Source organism: Chiloscyllium plagiosum, unplaced genomic scaffold (assembly GCF_037043375.1).
Source record: "Chiloscyllium plagiosum isolate Xiang-an unplaced genomic scaffold, Cpla_swu_hap1 HiC_scaffold_20, whole genome shotgun sequence".
In the NCBI taxonomy this organism is placed as follows: Eukaryota; Metazoa; Chordata; class Chondrichthyes; order Orectolobiformes; family Hemiscylliidae; genus Chiloscyllium; species Chiloscyllium plagiosum.
Genome location: NW_028270158.1, coordinates 41,435,213 through 41,448,848, shown reverse-complemented (window position 1 = coordinate 41,448,848; position 13,636 = coordinate 41,435,213). Strand labels below are relative to the sequence as shown.

Here is a 13,636-nt window from a genome sequence, read left to right as displayed (position 1 = left end):
TATTATTACAGACCTGTCAAAACACATGGGGCACAATTGCATTCCTCTAAACACCTTGCATTAGGGTGCATCTATTATCTGGGACCAGTCGATTGCAGTTGTTGAGAGGTGAAAATAATGCAGAAGTATGAAAAGGAGGAGCAGCAAATTTGGGCAAGATGGAATCTATGAGCAGCTGTTCCTCCAATCACAGATTCTGTCTCCCACATGCAGTCTGCTCCCTTGAATCCAAAACAGTCATTATTTTCTAATTTTTATATTTCCTTCAAAACCCCCTTATCCAACCTGACTTTCAGGTTTCATTGTACTGATGGAACAACAAAACCAACCAATAAAAGCAAGAAGTTATATCCTTTCAAATGGCTTTCTATTTTTATATTATACTTTTGGGCAATTAATTTTGGGAGTAAGGTTCAAAGTAAAGAGATGTGGGATAGAGGAAGGGCAAGTATAGTGGATGAAATGCAAATTTTTCTGTTCCCTTTAGATTTTTCGTTTTTGTTCCTGCTATAGAAGTGTACTTGCATATGACTGCTTTCATCTATCATTTTGTTTGGTGGAAAATTGGGAAGTAGCTGATATAGAGAGAATGAGTGTCTGAGTGATGGAGAAGAACCTTTTTTGAATTTTGAATATCCTTTTTTAATGGAGGCGTTTGCAAACAGATTGCTTTCGAACTAAAGTCTTTAGATCTAAATAGCCCTCAAATCAAAATGTATCTCCAAAAAAGCTGAGAAATTACCTTGAACCCTGCTGTTAAGTCATCAATCATTATGGTAAATTTACACTGCATTCCTTCTAAAGCCTTCTAAACATTGGTCAAAATATTGTCTAACCAGAGCTTTGTACCGCTGCAGTTAAACATTGGCATTCCATTCACTTTTTTTTAACATAAATTTAAAATGCATGTTGGGTTTGTTTTTAAAAAAAGATTCTGTGCCAAGCCCTGAAGTCTACTTCAAGCTTTTCACCATTTAGAAAGTTCTTGTTCTCTCTTCTCTTATTAGGTCTCAAGTTGATAACCTCACTTACCTATATTGAAATCTATTTGCCAAAATGTTGCCTGTTTATGCTCTCAGTATATGTGGATATGTGATTTTCCTTCCCACCTAGCAATAATAAATTGTTGAGGCCCAAACATTAGACCCCTGTGGGATGCCATTGGCTATATCCTGCTAATAGTTTCCATTATCAAAATGGTTTCCTGATCCTGCTGATGAATAAGAAATCTGAGTAGGACAAGACTTTGGAGCCCCTTAAGCCTGATCCATCTTCAATATGATTCTGGCTGATCATCAATCACTTTTCCCACCTGCCACTAGTATCCTTTAATCCCCTGTAAAGGTCAATAATCATTTATTTTAGTGTTAAATATTTAATGTGTGGAGCAGTCACAATGTTCTGAGAATGTTCACCACAGGAAATAACATCACCAACCCAAAGAAACCCAAACATATAGGAAGTTTCAGCATTGCTTTGCATAAAGTCCACTGAAGATGTTACCTAGTAAGGTAATGAAACGTCTGGAAATGAACCTTTCAGCTCAGCGAGCAAAACTACATCCAAAACCTCAACCTGAGCTACAAATCTTCTTAAAACTCGCTAATTGCAAAGATTCCCAAACCTTTGCCTCAGTCTTAAACAATTAGCCCTACATTCGGATACTTTGTCCAGTGTCTTTTCATGCACATCATCCACTGCAAATATATCATTTCTTAAGTAGAGTAAATAAGGGTCGTGTGAGGGAGCCGTGGTTTAATAAGGAATTGGAATCCCTTGTTAAAGGGAAGAGGGCGGCCTATGTAAAGATGAGGCGTGAAGGTTCAATTGGGGCGATTGAGAGTTATAAGGTAGCCAGTAAGGACCTGAAGAGAGAGCTAAGAGCAGCAAGGAGGGGACATGAAAGGTCCTTAGTTGGTAGGATTAGGGAAAACCCTAAGGCTTTCTATAGGTATGTCAGGAATAAAAGAATGACTAGGGTAGGAATAGGTCCAGTCAAGGATAGTAGTGGGAAGTCGCGTGTGGAGGCTGAAGAGATTGGGGAGACACTGAATGAATACTTTTCGTCAGTATTCAATCAGGAACAGGACATTGTTGTCAATGTGAGTACTGAGTCACAATTAAGTAGAATGGATAGCTTTGAGGTATGTAGAGAAGAGGTGTTGGAAATTCTGGAAAGGGTGAAAATAGATAAGTCCCCTGGGCCTGATGGCATTTATCCTAGGATTCTCTGGGAAGCAAGGGAGGAGATTGCAGAGCCATGGGCCTTGATTTTTATGTTCTCGTTGTCTACAGGAGTAGTGCTAGTAAATGTGGTTCCCTTGTTCAAGAAGGGGAGTAGGGATAACCCTAGTAACTATAGGCCGGTGAGTCTCACTTCTGTTGTGGGCAAAATCTTAGAGAGAATTGTAAGAGATAGGATTTATGAACATCTAGATAGGAATAATGTGATCAAGGATAGTCAGCATGGTTTTGTGAAGGGCAGGTCATGCCTCACAAACCTTATTGAATTCTTTGAGAAGGTGACTAAGGAGGTGGATGAGGGGAAAGCGGTAGATGTGGTGTATATGGATTTTAGTAAGGCATTTGATGAGGTTCCCCATGGTAGACTACTGCAAAAAATATGGAGGTATGGCATTGAGGGTGAGTTGGAGGTTTGGATTAGGAGTTGGCTGGCTGGAAGAAGACAGAGGGTAGTAGTTGATGGCAAAGGTTCATCTTGGAGTGCTGTCACTAGCGGTGTTCCGCAAGGATCTGTTTTGGGACCATTGCTGTTTGTCATTTTTATAAATGACCTGGAGGAAGGGTTAGAAGGTTGGGTGAGCAAGTTTGCGGATGATACGAAAGTCGGAGGAGTTGTAGACAGTGAGGAAGGATATGGCAGATTACAATGGGATATAGATAAGCTGCAGAACTGGGCAGAAAGGTGGCAAATGGAGTTCAATGTAGCTAAGTGTGAGGTGATTCACTTTGGTAAGAGTAATAAAAAGATGGGGTACTGGGCTAATGGTCGGATACTTGGTAGTGTGGATGAGCAGAGGGATCTTGGTGTCCATGTACACAGATCTTTGAAAGTTGCCACCCAGGTAAATAGTGCGGTGAAGAAGGCATATGGCGTACTGGCTTTTATTGGTAGAGGAATTGAGTTCCGGAGTATTGAGGTCATGTTGCAGTTGTATAAGACCCTGGTGCGGCCGCATCTGGAGTATTGTGTGCAGTTTTGGTCGCCATATTATAGGAAGAATGTGGAGGCACTGGAACGGGTGCAGAGGAGGTTTACCAGGATGTTGCCTGGTATGGTAGGAAGATCGTATGAGGAAAGGCTGAGGCACTTAGGGTTGTTTTCATTGGAGAAAAGAAGGCTTAGGGGTGACTTGATAGAGGTGTACAAGATGATTAGGGATTTAGATAGGGTCAACAGTGAGAATCTTTTTCCACGTATGGAGTCAGCTATTACAAGGGGGCATAGCTTTAAATTAAGGGGTGGTAGGTATAGGACAGATGTTAGGGGTAGGTTCTTTACTCAGCGAGTCATGAGTTCATGGAATGCCCTGCCAGTAGCAGTGGTGGACTCTCCCTCATTATGGGCATTTAAGCGGGCATTGGATAGGCATATGGAGGATAGTGGGCTAGTGTAGGTTAGGTGGGCTTGGATCGGCGCAACATCGAGGGCCAAAGGGCCTGTACTGCGCTGTATTCTTCTATGTTCTATGTACAGGACCATATCTAAATTACTATCAAAATCCTGCACAATTGTAAAAAAAAAAATTCCTTATTCTTGTATTCCTTTCCCTTTTGTTATTATTTACTGTGCCTAGATGCTAATTGTATGCTCTTTGTTTAGAATGAGTTGGGTTTAAGACAATGACTTGTAAGAATTTCACACTATTTTAGGAGCTATTTAGCTTTTCTGTTCTTAGAACGAAAGTGAATATCTGCTCAGTTCCTCACACTTCTCACTTGCCAAGTTGTTTCCCACTTGGGAAACCTGTATGTCTCTTTAGTCTCTTTGTGTCTTCCTCAAAACTTAATTCCCATTTCGTTTACATGCTATTACAAACGTGGATACATTATTCTCAGTGTCTTTGTCTAAGTCATTACTACAAACCTATAAATAGCTGAGTTCCCAGCCATGATCCTTCTGGCACTCCTCTTTTTGCAGTTTACTGAGACCTATGCTTCCTGTTAACCAATCATATAAACAAGCAAACATTACCACAATTCCATGAGCCAAAAGTACATTTTGAATACTTATTTAATGAAAGATTCCAGCATTTTCCCAACAACTAATGTAGGACAAACCTGTTTGTAAATTCTTGGTTTCCAGAGACAAAAACAGAAATTGTTGGAAAAGCTCAGCAGGTCAAGCAGCATCTGTAGAGAGAAATCAAAAGTAACATTTTGGGTCAGGTGATCCTTACTCAATGTTCTTTGGTGTCCTCTCTTTTTTAAATAGCAGAGAATCATAAATTTCCTGGCCAAATGGAATCATTCTTGTATCAAGAACCTTTTGGAAGATTGTAGTTTAAATATTTGTTATGTTCACATTATTTATTTTCCTTTTCTTCCCCCAAATTCTGTTGTAACAACGTTCCATAGGCTAATATAGCTGGATTAAGCAGAAAACAGAACATGGGCAATTTATTCAAGTTTGTATCTCCACCAGTGTACGTGCTGGTTAGAATAAACAACACTGCTAATCCCACGACACTTCAATATGACTTTGTATTTTAGATTTAAAGTCAGATACAGTATTATGTATAAGTATTGTATAGAGTATTAAATAGAACCAATGTTAAGGCATGGTTCTTTTTTACTAAATTTCCCCCTCCACCCCATTTTTCTGTAGCTCATTTTGGTTATACCCAACGTAGTGGCAGAGTTCACTGCTTCTTTTGGCTCTTGCTGTTTGTGGAAATGAAAACAAGAGGAATCTGGTGTTATCGGTATTTTTAATATCCCTTTAGAATATCTGAATGGAATTTGTTATTGTGATCATTATGGAATTTGTTTTGTCTTTAATCATGTTGATTTTGTATGGACATTTTTTGTCTTCCCAGGTCATTTGTGCAATGTCTTTTAGCAATTCAAATGAATGTAAAACATTAGGGATTTTCTGCTGCTCATGGTATGCTATCATGCTGGGTTATTCATTTTGTTTATGCTGACGATGTTATATGCTATATGCTACAGAATATTGAATTGTTTAGGAAAACATTTTTTAGAGTGGTTGTGAGGGTTTGTGTCAATATAGTCATATTTAAAGATACTGTGAATGTTGCTTGATTTTAAAAATGTAGCTTAATCTGATTACAGGACAGGGTCGCAGTTAAGTCTCTGCCATTGTCGAAACCTGAGCTGGCAAATCAGCTGTTTGCTACTGAAGACTGGGAATTTGAAGATGAGGAGGAAATTTGTACACTCCAATGTGAGGGAGCAGGCAAGCAGTATTACCAGCTCTACTGGGATGAAGAAAGTTTACCTGACAGGTCCAGCCAGTCATATGTAGAAAGAACAGATTTAAGTAGAAAGAAATTAAATCATGACCGAGTAAGTAATATAGTCACTGGAACAAACAACTTTTTGAGACATGTATTAGAACAGCAAACAAGAAATGAATGACATTCAATTTTACAGTCAGTAAGTTTTAAGTCTGTTCAGACTGGAATTGCATGCAAAAGGTTGACTCACCATCTTTTGCAAGTAGTCCTTGGTAATCTTATGGGAGAGAAACTGGTTTAGATCACCAGGAATCCAGTCTAGAGCAGCTGAGCTTATTTCATAAACATTTTGGTTGTGTTTTTGAAGAGTGGATAACTTTTTTTAAAACACACCAGAAATGTTACATCAGTGGAATTTGTAATGAGAAGGAAGTTAACATTTCTGCATCCAATGAATGCCATAGATTGTACACTTGAAGAATGGCATCATCCTTGACATATTTATGTAACAAAAGGTGGAAAGCAGTATTGAGGCAGATGATTTATGACCCTCAAAATATCTGAGTTTAGCATGCTCCAGCAAATGGCTAATTTCTATTTTTCACTGTACTAATGCAAGAAGTGTTGTTCCAATAAATGACACACAGCAGAACTTTGTTTACTTCTGTCTGTTTCAGCAAGTTATCCTGAATTGATTTATAACAGATATGAAGTATCCTGTATCTTTATCAAGCTTATACTATGTGAGCCTCACTTGTTGCATTCATTTGAAGTTTTATTTCAAGCACTGAGTTTCATTAGTCTTGAAGTTCAGGCTATGCTATTATATAATCCTAATTTTCTGACCTGGCACTCCTTGAAAGTAATGCATACCAGAAATGGAACTACAACAAACTGTTCCTACATACTATAGGTTTTAAAAACCACTTCATCCATCAGTTTTCATTTGGCAAGGTCAGTATTAAATACTGATCCCTAATTGCCTCTGAGAAGCTGCTGAGCCTCTCTACCTTGAGTCTTTGTAAATTGTGTGGCACTAGTAGTGTTTCACAGTTGTGACCCAGTGATGTTAAAAGGGCAGTAATACATTTGAAAATCAAGTCAGTGTGTGGATTGGAGGGGAACTTCCACCTGGCACTGTGTTCCCACTTCCATCTAAATGATAGAAATTATGGGTTTAGATAATACTATCAATAAAGCCTTTCTGTGTTGCTATAATGCATCTCATGAATGCTGGATTGAATAAATGTTTAATGTGGTTGCTGGATGTCATGCAGATTACACTCACTTGAATGGTGGTGATTGCCAGAATGTTGAAGAAGTTGTTAATTCAGTGATGTAGAAATACATTTGCAGTTTGGTTATTGTGTTTGCCAATTACTGAACATATTAATAAGAGCCAGCCAGGATACTTCAAACAAAAGAACATCAAAGTTTTATTACAGACAAAAGAAAAAAATCATTTGCAAAGATCTTATTGCAAATCGCAAAAGAAAGGATTAACCCTCATTCCCAGTGATATGCTTTGTAGACACTCAATCCCAGGTTAAGTATCACTCTTGTCTTCAGTCTTTAACTTCTTACTCAACTGATGAAATTTCAAGAATTTTTGGTGAATTTCTGCCCAACCACCAGGCACGGTGGCTCAGTGGTTAGATCTGCTGACTCACAGCACCAGGGTCCCAGGTTCAATCCCAGCCTCTGGCGTCTGTCTGTGTAGAGTTTGCACATTCTCCCCGTGTCTGTGTGGGTTTCCTTCCACAGTCCAAAGATGTGCAGGCCAGGTGAATTGGCCATGCTAAATTGCTCATGTGTTAGGTGCATTAGTCAGAGGGAAGTGGGTTACTCTTCGAAGGGTTGGTGTGGAATGGTTGGGCCGAAAAGCCTGTTTCCACACTGTAGGAAATCTAATCTAATTATTTTTTTGTTACTGTCTCTATCTGAGACGCAGACTCTGGCTAACTCACTGACTTTTCTCACTGAATTCTTATTGGGGGGATGTCCTGGAACTTTAGTATTTAGTATGGATCCTTTTTTTCTGGGTCATGAAAAAAAAACTCAATTTAGTAAACATCAGAATTTATCTCGCAAGGTAGCTTATTTAACCATTTAGCAGCTGATGTGATTTTTTTTTGGAAATGATATTTTGACCCATTGATTAGAGTTTCTGACCCTTAAAGAAAAAAATGTAATCTTCAGAGCTGAAAAGCAAAAACCCATCTACCTTACTTTAGAACCAAGTTCTCTAATAGTAATAACATCTTCACAGATTCCATGGCTTCCATTGTTCACCTTGTGATTAGGGCAATTTGTATATGAATGTTGATGGAACTCTTATAAGAAAGACAGCTGCCTACCATGTGGTTTGGAATGTGGTAAAAGGAAGGTGCTGGTGTGCGGGTTACTTGTCTATATTTTTACAGAATCCATGTAACGTCTGTAATACCCAAGTGGCAATGTAGGGTTAAATTGAAATTTGTACAGAACATGACTGTTTAAGTTTTATTAAATGTTATTTTATTTAACTAAAGGAGAGTTTTATTAACTGTATTTATAGCTTTAAAACTTAGCTTAATAACTAAATCATATATTGAGGTTTGAGTGGCATTCAGTTGAGGTATAGGGAGTTGTGGAGGTAGGAGAAGTTAGAAGACACTGACAAACTAAATATATGGCTCTGGCAGCTGAAATTCAATATGACGAAATGTGAGGTCACCCTCTTTGAAATTGTTCAAGACAATTGGAATATGCTTCATGTTGAAAAGCCAAATCTGTGAAGGAGCAAAAAAAGATTTATGTCCCTGCAAAACTTAATTGATGCAGAGCTACAAAAGTCAAAGGCTGAAGGAATTTGGCTTTAGTTTGAGAACAAATACTTCAATTTTAAAACCAGACATCATTTGGAATGCTGTATTTAGTTTTGGTAATTCAGGAATGAGATTGGGAAACACCTTTTTCATATAAAGGGTAACAGAAGTGTGGAACTCTGGGTCCTCCCAAACCCAGGATTTGGTACTAATTTAAATATTTAAAACTACAATCAATAGATATTTGTACCAAATGTAACTCTATAATCTGAGTGCCTGGGGTCTGCTGGATCATAGAAATTGCCAGACCACAGGAAGTGACCTGTTGGGGTCAGTGCAAGAACTTTTTAAAATTTGTTTTAAAAAGCACTGTTCAACATAAATTGAAATGGAAAGCAGATATCTTAATGCATATGAATGATCTCTTTACCTCCGAGAACAGGATTTGAGCTATAGGGAGAGGCTGAACAGGCTGGGGCTATTTTCCCTGGAGCGTCGGAGGCTGAGGGATGACCTTATAGAGGTTTACAAAATTATGAGGGGCATGGATCGGGTAAATAGACAAAGTCTTTTCCCTGGGATTGGGGAGTCCAGAACTAGAGGGCATAGGTTTAAGGTGAGAGGGGAAAGATATAAAAGAGACCTAAGGGACAACTTTTTCACGCAGAGGGTGGTACATGTATGGAATGAGCTGCCAGAGGATTTGGTGGAGGCTGGTACAATTCAACATTTAAGAGAGGTTTGGATGGGTATATGAATAAGAAGGATATGGGCCGGGTACTGGCAGGTGGGACGAGTTTGGGTTGGGATATCTGGTCGGCGTGGATAGGTTGGACCGAAGGGTCTGTTTCCATGCTGTACATCTCTATGACTCTATAACAATTCCAACTGCTTTGTTGCATTGCTGTTAATGATCCTTTATGCTTTGAGTGCAGATTAGAGGAAGTATTGTAAGTGCCAGAGCAGAGTATGCCAGATTAGGAAATACAGCTTATATTAGCTATTGGCAATGTGGAGCAAAAGATGGGTATGTAGATTTGAGATATATATCAGCCATGACCTAATTGAATGGTGAACCTTCAGGGGCAAACTAGTTAATTTCTATTTTACTTATATACTTGTATGGAAAAATGAATTTTTTTTTAAAAACCCAAAAAACTATGAACCCAACCAAACAGTGGAGACCAGGTACCCGTGGGAAATTCCACGTTTCCCTACATAAAGGATCAACCATTCATTCAGATTGCTCAGCACACTCAAGTGTCTTTGCAGCGAAAAATTTCACCAACAGTAGCTGTCGAAGATGTATAAGGGTCTCTTGTGGTGCAGTATTATGTTACTACCTCTGAACCAGGAGGCATGGGTTCAAGTCATACCTGCTGCAGGGATGTGTAGTAGTATCTTTGAGCAGGGTGATTAGAAAATATCTATAAGGAAAGATGTCAATGACTATTAATCTGGCAGGATGGTATTCCGTATTCGACAAATGATTAGAATCTCAACAATATCCCTCATTAGTTGAGTCTGGTTTACTCTCCAGAAATATCACAAGTTTTTTTTTTCTGTATTTACAAAGTCTTTTCATCATCTTCCAAAAGCGTGTGACCAACAAGTGATTTCTCTAGTGTGAAGCTGCTGAAAACAAAGGGAGAACATTGATGATAGAAAACAGAGAAAATGTACATCATAGGAGTTCCTTTGGCTCATGTTAATTGACAGACAATCAATTAACCCACCTTCCTGCATTAGGTCCATAGCTCTGCAAGTCTCAATTCTTCACATAGACATCAAGTATTTCTCATATGTGATGAGAGTTTCTACCTTTATCCCTCTTTAAGGCCATGGTTTCCAAGTTCTTATCACTTTTCAAACATAGACAGGGACAGCTATAATGTAAGGGGCTTGGACAGAGAGGAATTTATTAAGTGTGTACAAGAAAATGTTCTTATTCAGTATGTGGGTGAACCTACTAGAGAAGGAGCAAAATCTGACCTTCTCTTGAAAATAAAGCAGGGTAAGTGACTAACGTGTCATGGAGGAGCATTTTGGGGTCAGTGATTATAACTATTTTCAAACACATGTAAGTATGGAAAAGCTCAGACCTGATCTAAAAGTTCTAAATTGGAGTAGGCTAATTTTGACAATAAAAGACAAGAGCTTTCAAGTTGCTTGGGAGAGGCTATTCACAGGCAAAGGAACAGTTGGAAAGTGGAAAACGTTTCAAAAATAAGATAATGAGTGTCCAGAGGCAGTATGCCCTTGTTAGTCTGAAGGGCAAACCTGGTGGGTGTAGGAAATGCTAGGTGACTAGAGAAATTAAGGCCCTGGTCAAGAAAAGGGAGGAGGCATATGGCAGGAATCGACAGCTGGGATCAAGTGAATCCCTCTGAGTATAAGGGCAATAGAAGTATACTCGAGGGAAATCAGGAGGGCGTAAAGGGGACATAGAAAGCTCTGGCAAATATCATTAAGGAGAATCCAAAGATATTTTACAAATACATTAGGGGCAAAAGAGCAACTAGGGAGAGAATAGGGCCCCTTTAAAGATCAACAAGGCAACCTATGTGTGGAACTACAGGAGGTGGCTGAGGTACTAAATGAGTATTTCACACCAGTGTTTACTGTGAAGAAGGATATGGAAATAGAGAACTTAGAGAAGTAAACAATGGTATCTTGAAAAGTCAAGAGTTAAAGTGTGGCGCTGGAAAAGCACAGATCAGGTAGCATCCGAGAAGCAGGAGAGTTGATGTTTCAGGCATAACAAAGGAATGTAGGGGTTTGGGAAGGGTGCTGAGACATAAATACAAGGGTGGGGGGGAAGTAGTTGGGAAGGCAGTAGGTGGATGCAGTTGGGAGTGGTGATTGTGAAAGGCCGATGGGGATGGTGGAGCAGATATGTGGGAAGGAAGATGGGTTGGTGAAGAGGGCGGTACAGAGTTGGTGGGTTGGATCTGGGATGAGGTAAAAGGAGGGGAGATTTGAAAACTAGTGAAGTTGACATGCCATGTGGTTGAAGGGTGCCAAGGTAGAAGATGAGGCATTCTTTCTCCATTCATTGGGTGGCTTGGATTTGGCGGTAGAAGAGGTCCAGGACTTGCATGTCCTTGGCGGAGTGGAAGGGGAAGTTGAAGTGGTCGGCTGTATATTAGAGAGCAGAAGGCACTGGATGTCTTAAAACGCATAAAGGTGGATAGATCCCTGGGACCTGATCAGGTTATCCTAGAACTTGGTGAAAAGTGATTGAAAGTGGAAGTGATTGCTGGGTCCCTTGCTGAGATATTTGAATCATCGTAGCCATGGTTGATTTGCCAGAAGACTAGGGAATGCTAATGTGGTGCCATTATTTAAGAAAGGTGGTAGAGAAAAGCCAAGGAACTATAGACCAGTGAATCAGACATCAGTGGTGGGTACATTGTTGGAGAGGGCTCTCTGGGACAGGATCCATATGTATTTGGAAAAGCAAGGACTGATTAGGAATAGTCAACATGGCTTTGTGCATGGGAAATCATGTCTCGATCTTGATTGAATTTTTTGAAGCAGTGACTAAGAAGATTGAAGGCAGAACAGTGGGGATTTTCTATATTGACTTCAGCAAGGTGTTTGACAAGGTTCTGCACAGACCAATTAGCAAGGTAAATCACCTGGAACTCAGCGAGAGCTGACCACTTGGATGCAAAATTGGCTCAAAGCTGGAAGACTGAGGTCGGAGGTGGAGGGTTGTTTTTCAGATTAGAGGCCTGTGAGCAATGGTGTGCTACAAGGATCAATGCTGGTTCCGCTGCTTTTTATCATTGACGTAAATGATTTAGATGTGAATACAGGAAGAATGGAGTGACACCAAAATTGGCGATGTTGTGGACAGTGAAGAAGGTTACTTCCGGGTATAATGGGACCATGATTAGATCAGCCGAGAAGCGGAAGATAGAGTTTAAGTTAGATAAATGTGAGGTGTTGCATTTTGGTACGGCAAATCAAGGCGAGACTTCTACACTGAATGGTAAGGTCCTGGAGAGTGTTACCAAATAAAGAGACCTTGGAGTGCATGTTCATAGTTCCTTGAAGGTAGAGTCACAGGTAGACTGGGAAGTAACTAAAGTGTTTGGTATACTTGCCTTCATTGATCAGTATAGGAGTTGGGGGATGTCATGTTGTGGCTGTTTAGGACATTGGTTAGGCCACTTGGAATACTGTGTTCTGTCTAATTTCCCTGCTATAGGGAAGTTGTTGTGAAACTTGAAAAAATGCAGAAAATATTTTCAGGGATATTGCTGGGGGATTAGAAGGTTTGGAGCCAAGAGGGAGAGGTTGAATAGCCTGGGGCTAATTTCCCTGGAGCACGGAGGCTGAGGGGTGACTTTTACAGAGGTTTCTATAATCATGAGAGGCATAGATAGGAAGAATAGTCAAGGTCTTTTTCCCAGAGTAGAGGAGTCCAAAACTAGAGGGCATAAGTTTAAGGTGAGAGGGGAAAGGTATAAAAGGGATTTAAACGGGCAATATTTTCACGTAGAGGGTGCTGCATCTAAGGAATGAACTGCCAAAGGAAGTGGTGGACAAGTAGGAGGCTGCAAGAACACAGCAAGCCAGGCAGCATCAGGAGGTGAAAAAGTCAGCATTTCGGATGTAACCCTTCTTCAGGATTGGGGATGGGTGTAAGAGAAGCTGCAGATAAAGTGGTGGATGGGGTCTGGGGGAGGGATAGGTGAACATTGGTAGATGGTGCAACTTGGTTGATAGCTGGAAGGAAGGGTTGATCAGGAATAAAGGGGTGGAGAGGGCCTGGGAGGAGTCGCGAGATGGAAAGGGAGGTTATTTGAAATTGGAGAACTTGACGTTGAGTCCTCAGGTCTGTACATCGGGGACAACAAACATACTTGGCACATTTTGTCAAGTGTTTCTGCTGGGCCCACAGGGGCCGACCTGACCTCCCAGTTACCGCCCATTTTAATTTCCCTTCCCACTCCTTTTTCAACATGACCATTCTTGGCCATCTCCATTGCCACAACAAATCAGACCTCAAATTGGAGGAACAACACCTCATCTTTGCCTGGGCAGCCTACAGTCCTGAGGACTCAACATTGAGTTCTCCAATTTCAAATACCTTCCCTTCCCAACCCCTCCTCTTCCTTTCCATTCCTCTGATTGACCCTTCCTTCCAGATATCAAATGGATTCATTCCTCCCATCGACCAACCAGGTACCATCTACCTATGTTCACCTATCCCTATCTTAGCACTCTGCCCCCACCCCCAGTTCTGAAGAAGGGTTACATCTGAAATGTTGACTTCTCCACCTTCTGATGTTGCCTGGTTTGCTGTGTTTTTTCAGCCTCCTGCTTGATCTACCTTGGATTCCAACATGTTTTTCTCTAACCCAAAGGAAGTCATAG

The 13,636-nt window shown here is 40.3% G+C and overlaps 1 protein-coding gene across 1 annotated transcript in view; it reads left to right on the top strand.

Moving 5' to 3' along the window:
• The window catches only part of LOC122560646 (uncharacterized), a 67,562-nt gene that overhangs the window by 16,970 nt on the left and 36,956 nt on the right, over positions 1 to 13,636 (top strand). The gene's annotated exons all lie outside the window — the stretch shown is intronic.